General features: G+C 51.1%; 1 pseudogene; it reads left to right on the forward strand.

Moving 5' to 3' along the window:
• Positions 1-2,975: 2,975 nt before the first annotated feature.
• Positions 2,976-6,049, forward strand: LOC123366101 (annotated as a pseudogene).
• Positions 6,050-8,547: the final 2,498 nt, after the last annotated feature.

Raw genomic sequence — 8,547 nt, forward strand, 5'->3', positions numbered from 1 at the left:
TCCCCTCACCCCCCACCCCACCTTCTCCTCTTTCTCGTCCCCTGAGCACACTACGTACCTGCTCCTCTGCCTACCTCCCAGCGCTTCCTGCCTGGCTGCTGCCAAACAGCTGTTTGGCAGCATTAGCATGCTCCAGGAGGGAGTGGGGGAGCGGGAATGTGGCACGCTCGGGGAAGAGGCGGGGCCTGGGTGGGGATTTGGGGAAGGAGTTGGAATGGGGCAGGGAGGGGTGGAGTTGGGGCTGGGACTTTGGGGAAGGGGTGGAGTGGGAGTGTCGAGCACCCAGGGGCAAGTGGGGAAGTCGACGCCTATGCCCTAAGGTGAGGGACGAATTCTTCTGCCAACCTAGCTACCACCTCTAGGGGGAACCTCTCACCAACTTCTGAGAGAGGTTCACAAGCTACATAAAAGCTCTTCTCCAGGTCTGGGGCCTGCATCGATCTAAGATACGCAGCTTCAGCTACGAGAATAGCGTAGCTGAAGTCGACATATCAAAGATCGAATTAAAATTACTTACCTTGCGTCCTCGCGGCACTGGATCGACGGCTGCGGCTCCCCCATCAACTTTGCTTCAGCCTCTCGACTGCTGGAGTTCAGCGATTTATTGTGTCCACACTAGGAGAGGTACTCAGAGTGTCACAGCTAAATACAAGGTGGAACAGATAGTTTATCAAAAGCAGTTAGTACATATTCTAAGGGTCCCTTCAAGGTGAAGTGGTCCGTTAACACGCCTGCAGTGATAGGCCAGAAAGGGGGCTTAGTGGGTTACTTTTTGTAGGATAACAATGAGGTCACCTGACGATCAAACTTGCTTCACCCACAGAGTTTCCCTCATCTGTCTTGTTGTGTGGGCGTGGACAAGTCACTCACCTACTCCATTCCTACTTTCCCCATCTGTCACACGGAGACGACTGTACTTACCCAGCGCTTGGAAATCTTAGAATAAAAAGTACAGTTCAAGGACAAACTTTTATTAATTATCACAAATCTGTGCTTACAGCTGATGCTCCGGAAGAAGGTGTAAGTTTCCCACAATGCACCTCACTGTGCTGCAATACACTTGGGCAATGCCAGGCTATTGCTATCCCTGAGCATGTGCCAGTTCATTTCCTGACAGAGGGGCCCTGACAGTTGTGTTAGAGGATCTGCAAGGCGATAGCCTCATGAGCCACAGGCCCAACCGGACTAATCCTGGAGGGGTCCCTCCTATGAGAAGCTGAGTGCCCTCAGCTCCCATTGTAGTCAGGAGGCGCTGAGAGTTACCCCACCTGAATACCTCTTAAGTCCAAAGTTCAGGGGTAAGAGGAAGTATGGGCCAGTGGCTTGAGCACTGGCCTGGGTTCAAGTCCCTGCTCTACTACAGACTCCCTTGAAGAAGTCACCCCATCTTTCTGTGCCTTGATTCGCCATCTGCAAGATGGAGATGAGAGCACTGTCCTACTACCTCACAGGGGTGCTGTGAGAATAAATCCATTACAAATTGTGATATCCTATGGTAATGGGATAAGAACATCTGTACAGGAGCGACTTTCATATGGACCAGCAATGGGTCTATTTCAGTGCATTCATGTAACACTGGCTTCTAGATAAGGTTGAGTTTGCACTTCTGGGCCAGTTCACTGCAGCGTAGACACAGGGCAGGTCAACACTACAAACGCTGCATCCGCACAGCTGCACCAATGCAACTGCCCCGCTGTAGCGCTCTGATGAAGATGCTCTAAGCCGACGGGAGAGAACTCGCCCGTTGGCTTAGGCAGTAGCTGTATCGGCAGGAGAAGCTCTCCCTCTGTCTCTCTACACGAGGAGTTAAGGTCGGTATAACTGCGTTGCTCTGGGGTGTGGATTTTTCACACCTCTGAGCGATGTAGTTATACCAAAGTAAGTGTCTAGTGTAGATCCGGCCAAGCTCTTTATGATAACAGGCTCCTGCTTTTCCACTGCCTCTCTCTGTTCTTGTCTGTCACCTCAGTAGGTGGGTTTGCTCAGGCTCCCACACCCAAAGCATGACAGTACACAGCCCAGACGCTCCTGGGCCAGTTCGCACACACACCTTTTGTTTTAGGTGGGGCTTATGTTTGCAGGAATGTTAACTGAAGGGCAAGTTCTCACCTCTGAATCTAATGGGGTTTTAACCCAGCCCATAAAAACACCCACTCACCTCAGCTTCATTCATCATCCAGAGGAGGCCTGAAACCCATCCCCTATAGAAATAACTTTACAACTGCCCAGATGTCTCCACATCACCAAGCCAAGATGGTGGTGCCAGGTAGTGTGCTGCGTCACTGTGGCCCCACTGTGGGGAGCATGATGCGGGCAGCAGGAGTCCGGGGAGGCCGCGTTGGGAGCAGGCAGCTGCAGAAGCTGTGGCTGGTGGTGCAGGAGTTCATGCAGGTGGCTGGGAGCCACCCTCTTCCTCCCCTGGGGAGCCGGGAGCCCAGCCCACAGGGGACCGGGGCAGGAAGAGCCACCGTGAGCTGAGGAAGGAAAAGTGCAGGCTCAAGTGGAGCTGCCACTGCTGCCTGCACCACCAGGAGCTGGGCAAGGCAGGGGCTAGCCGGGGTGAGTAGCCAGAGGGCCCGGATGGGGCCCAGGGAGATGCCCCTGCTCTGCTGCAGTTCTGGCCTCATCACCCCCTGGAGACCAGCACCTGCAGCTTTCCCAGGAGAAAGTTAAGCAGCTCTTCCAGCAGGGACCCGGTGCCTCTGCCGCAGCCTCTGTACAGAAATAAGCCTTGCTGGTGGCCAACGTGGAGAAGGGGATCCAGCAGCTGGAAGAGGGGGGCATCTCCTCCGTGCTGCACAGCTTCACGCAGAATGGGCTGGGCTATATGCTGGAAGCCCTGGGGCCCGAGACCACCTTCTCCAGCCTCTATGAGGAGAGCAGCAAGGAGGATCTAGAGCCAAAGAGGAAAAGGATGCAGATGAGGGGCACCTAGATCTGAATGAGGGGAAGAAGATGATAAGGAGGATATCAATATGGAGTCACTAGATGAGAGGTGGGAGCTAGATGGGGAGGAGGCAGATGAGGAGGGGAAGTTAGACAGGGATGAGGAAGTGAGGATAGAAGACACTTTAGAAACCTCAGAGGAGGCAGAGGTGGAAAGGACCTGGGAGCATGAGAGGAAAGGAAGCAGAAATCTTTCCATGTCCCCAGAGGTTGGTGGCATAAATAAACCCAACAAAGCCAAGACCTCCAGAGAGGAGACGAGCTTTCGCCATAGGGCTCCAAAGTGTGTTCCCCCTCCAGTGAGAACAGCTGATGAGACAGTGGATGAAAAGAAGAAGGAAGAACTGGGAAGACTGAAGAAAACAGTGAAAGGTCTAATTAGCAGGTTGAGTGAACCAAATTTGGCCTCCATAAGTGGACAGTTGGAAGAGACATACATGGCTAACAGTAGCAAGGACAGGAATAAATGCTAACAGATGTTCTTACGAATGCTTGTGTTACTGCAGTCATGATGCCTGCTGGATAGATGGATGATGGCGTGTGTCATTTGGGACAGCATTCTTCATCATCCCGTGGGAACTGTGGCAGGTGCTCACTTTTTGGAAGCGGTGGTAAGGAAATTTGATGAATTCTATCAAAGGGATGCTGAAAGGAAAGAGTGGGATAACCTGTTTGCCTTGATTGGCCGTCTGTATAAAGTTTCACGTAGTGCATTTGCTGCTGATCTCTAATATTCTGAAGTCGCTTGTTAGCAGTTTTACAGAACAGGGCTTTGAACTGATTCTGCTCCTCCCGGAAAATGTGAGTTTTTCCTTGAGAAAAGATAATGCTTTGGCCCTGAAGGAGCTGGCCTGGAACAAAGCACATGCTGTGGGGAAGAAATTTCAGGACCAGTCTAGGGTTCACTTTATACTACTGTAACCCTTCTGCCCATCTGAGTTGGCAGCAACAAGGGCCGGGTTCCGTATCCAGGGGTTCCGTGTCAATAACACAATGCAAAACCGGCTCGAGCCCCCACCCAGTGACCTGGGACAATTACATACCATCCCGCCCCTGGGCGCCTCCAGGAGGCAATACTTCCCCTCTCACAAGCACAGAGTCTGAGTGTTGCAAAATCCTTTTAATAAAGGAGGGAAACAACGCAGCATCATGTTGGGGAAACACCACAAACAGGATTCATAACATAAACCAGGAGCAAAAGACTCACCCCCAAGTAAGTTTGGCAGTATCCTTTCCCCTTCGAGGACTTAACTCCAACAACCCAAAAGATCACCCCAAAGTCCCAAAAGTCTCTTGAGTCCAGCAACTCAAAAATCATCCAAAAGTCCAACAACCCAAAAGTCTCTGTCCCTGGTCAGTGCCGCCCCAGAGTTCAAAAGTTTATCTGCAGAGTCCCTCCCCACCCAGCCTGGGTGGAAATGGGGGAGGGGGAAAGGGGCACACGGGGTGTTAAGGGGCACCTTACATGGTCCGGCTGACTGCCCCGCCTCTCCCTGGGGTTCTGCTGCAGCCTTCACCACGAGCAGCTCCACTCCACGAGCCATCCCATGATATGCGCCAGCTGCCCCATGAACTGCTCTGCTCTGTCCCACTTCACTTGCTGTCCTGTGGGCCACTCCAGCCATCCCACAAACTGCTCCACTCTGCCAGCCACTTAGCGATAGATTTTCAGGCTCCCCCACTAGTTAACACAGCACTCAGTGATCTCAGCTCTTAGGAATTTTAGCTCTTTAGTGATTTCAGCTTGTAGTAGGGGAACCCCAGTGCTAGTGCACCATGAGCCCAAAGTGAATTCAGCACAGCAGCCTGTAACTAGATTCTTAAGGGAATCAAAATTAGCTCTGCTATTCAACAGTGGAGATAGGAGAAGGCACAATTAGTGTTTCAGGCCCTCAAAGGGGGATCCTATACTATCAAATATACATAGCTCTCCTCAGCCTCTCTCCATGTCCCTTGTCTAGTGATTGCTACATAGTTGATGGTGAGTCCCTCTGTCATAAAACAGTTCCACTGGCCTTGATTCACATAATCAGGGTAACAACACTTTATTCTTCCTGCCCGAATAACAGAGAAACTGGGGATCCCAAAGCAGCCAAAGTGACCATTTGGGCAGCTGTGGGCTCATGCGAGGCAGGGTGGGTGTGCCTATGCAAACAAGACCAGCCCCTGAAGTTCTTTTCCACAACTCGCTACAATTCACCACCAGATGTCAGGGTAGAGCTCATCCTGACTCTGCTTACACTACTACGCTGGCACTAAAAAACAATGATGTGCAGAAAATCCCAGGTTACGACTCTGAGCCAGTTGAGAAGCTGGGCAAGCTGCAGAGAACACGGGTCCACCATAGTGGTTCTGGAAGAGAAACTCAACTTCGTGTGTCATTGGAATCTCCCCTCAGTGCTGATTGGGTTGGCCGTTAGTGGATAGTAGGGTCATCCTAGAGTGGAGTACCAATGACTGGTGTTCCCAACAGCAAGACTCAGCACAAACTGCCTGTAGGAAAGATGAGTTCAAAGATACTGGAGCTTGCTCGTAAGCAGAGAATGAACACGGACATCAGGAGAAATATTTTTGGTGTCTTGATGAGCAGTGAGGACTTGTTGGATGCATTTGAAAACTTTTGAAGCTTGGCCTTAAAGATCAGCAAGAGAGACGGTTCATGTTCTCATAGACTGCTGCCTACAGGAGAAGACATATAACCCCTTTTTTGCATATTAGGCTAACAAGTTTTGTGAATATGATAGAAGATTTCAGACAACATTCCAGTTCAATATGTGGGACAAAATCCAAGATTTGGGAAACCTGTTGGCTACCAATTTCTTTAACCTGGTTTCTCTCTTGGCCCACTTGCTAAAGACAAAATCACTCTCCCTATGGGTCTTCAAGGTCCTGGGTGCTAATGCACCGAGAACAATTGTAGTTGAATTCAGTGAACTAGATAAATCCAAAGTCCACTTCTTGCAGCAAGTGTTGTATATGCTATTAATAAAAACAGACTTGGAAGAGCTTTGGAAGGTTAACTGACAACCCAAAATTAGGAATGTAGCGTGGAGGTTTGACTCTTTTCCTTTCCCACTTTTTCCTGAAGAATGCAAAGCACTGAGCAAGCCAGCTTACTAAAAGAAAGAACCTAGTGGGCAGGACTTTGCAAGACAAAGAATACAGATTAAAACTAGAGTTTTAGTCTTCAAATAAACTTGCATGGAAAATAAGAACACACAAACGCCGACCTTGACAACATTTTTCACAGACCAAAGACTTGAGATGCTGAGCGGGGCTGTAATGCTGCAAAGGACCCCGTGTTTGGGGATTATGTAGCATTGTATACACCCCAAACATGGTTACAAGTTTGGGAGAAAAGAGAAACACAGAAAAATAGAACACGGAAGAAGAAGAAAAGTACAGATCTTTATACATTAGTGTGCATTGTTTTAAAAAAGGATTGTCTTTTCCATCAACCTCCACTCTGTATACCTCCTGTTGCCAATTATCATCCGAGGAGATAGCTGAGTTTCCTTTAAAGTTTAGTTAATTCCACGTATCAGTCAGCAAGTGGTAGATTTCAGCAATCCCAAGCTTCTAGACATCCTAATTCCTGCAAGCTCCTGGGTTAAGACTGAGGTTGATACTCAGAGCTGTTCGCTTTTTTACAGGTGTTATTTTAAACAAAACACAATTGTATTTCTATGCTGTACTCCGACCTATAATAGTCTATGTCTGATTTTAGCTGGAAAGCTTTTTAATAGCACGAGAGTATTTTTAGTTGTAAAACAGGCCACTAGATGGTGCAGTCACTGGTAAGGTTTGTAACTACTCCCCAGTTTTAAATAAAATTCAACCGATTGACTTAGAAAAAAAGCCCAACCCAAAATAATTTTATTCCCTCCCAATTTTCTTTGAGGCTTGTCTCTGCCGTTTCCTTTTATCTGCAAGAGAAGGGCCCCTTTCAGACAGCCCCTGAGGAATGCCGATTGTTTCTGTGGAATTTGCTGGCTGAGCCAGACACTGCCCATTCTGTTCAAATGGGGGCAGGGAGAAGGGCTCATTGCTGTCACAACTTTCTCAGCCTCAGCGTCCACAGTTACACTCTCAGATTTGGACGGGGGGGGAGGGGGCAGCCATGCTGAAATCCTGTCCCCCTGGGTCCTTATGGAGAACTCAGGGTTAGTCCTGGAACCCAACTGTGTCCTGTACACCACTTAGTTGAGTCCCTTCTCAGTAGCCTCCCTCCCAAGGTATATACAACTTAGGGCTCCTCCCTCCTTTCTCCTAGGACTGTGGAACCAGACCAGGTCTCCTCTTTTAAACATTGCCTCACGTGACTGTATGTCATAGAGCAGAGGTGGCCAAACTGCAGCTCGTGAGCTGCCTGTAGCTCTTTTACAGAGAAAGTGCAGCTCGCAGAGCTCTCCCCACCACCCCACTTGTGGGAGGAGCTCTGGGTTTCTGCCCTGCAGCAGGGTGGTGGGACTGGGGGTGTCTGCCAGAGACAACTGGTGCCTGCTGAGAGTGGGGGGCCCCCACAATTTAAAGGTCCCTCCCCCCCAATAGCTTGAGTCATGCCCCCTCAGGCACATCTCAGCAGCCCCTTCCTGCAGCTCCCAGGTGTTAATGTAACACCCACAGACAGCGGTGGGATCGAACCTGGGACCTCAGTGCAGAAGCCTCTACCGCGTGAGCGAAAAGCCAGCTGGCTGCTAAGGCTGGAGAGCAGACAGGGCCGGCTCCAGCTTTTTGCTGCCCCAAGCAGCAAAGCGGGGGAAAAAAAAAAAAAAAAGATAAAGCGCAATCGGCGGCGGCTCAACCGCGCTGCTTCATTCTTCGGCCGCAATTCAGCAGCGGGTCCTTTGCTCCAAGAAGGACCGAGGGACCTGCCGCCAAATTGCCGCCGAAGACCCAGACGTGCCACCCCTTTCCATTGGCCGCCCCAAGCACCTGCTTCCTTCGCTGGTGCCTGGAGCCGGCCCTGACCCAGGAGGTGTGTGGGTTACAGTAGCGCTGCACGGCGAGGCAGCCGCAAACAGCTGGGAGCTGCAGGGAGGGGCCGCGGCGTTAGCCCCACGTGGCGAGGCAGCAGCAAAAGCAACGGCTCTCCCTGCAGCTCCCCGCTGTTTGCTGCTGCCTCTCCCCACGGCCGCAGCTCCCAGCTTGCCGGCTCCAGCAGCTGCCATGTAGGGAGTGGGCCCTGCAGCACCATGTGACTGAGCGTGGCCAGCAAACCCTGGCAAAAATCGGGGGGGGGATATGACCCCATGTGCCCCCCCCCCATGTTGCCTCCGGATACTGCCCAAAGGGGAGGGGGGTCTTGGAGCTTCAGCCCCACCAGGGGCTCCTGCAGTGGCTTGGGGCTCGAACAGAAGCAGGGCTGAAGCCCCGGCAGACACGCCCCGGCTCTCAAATGTCAGAGGATTGTCGCATGCAGCTTGGAGGGTCAGTACACGTGGCTACCCTTGAGTCTCTGCATGGCATCGGAGGCTATCCTCACGTCTTCCCTAGCAAAACGCTGAACTTTTCCCACTTTTCATGGAAGGGTTTCTCCAGAGTCCAAGTCCCTCTTCAAGAACTCCATACGAGAGGCCCTTAGCTAGTGCCTGCACATGA

This window comes from Mauremys mutica, chromosome 3 (assembly GCF_020497125.1).
Source record: "Mauremys mutica isolate MM-2020 ecotype Southern chromosome 3, ASM2049712v1, whole genome shotgun sequence".
In the NCBI taxonomy this organism is placed as follows: Eukaryota; Metazoa; Chordata; order Testudines; family Geoemydidae; genus Mauremys; species Mauremys mutica.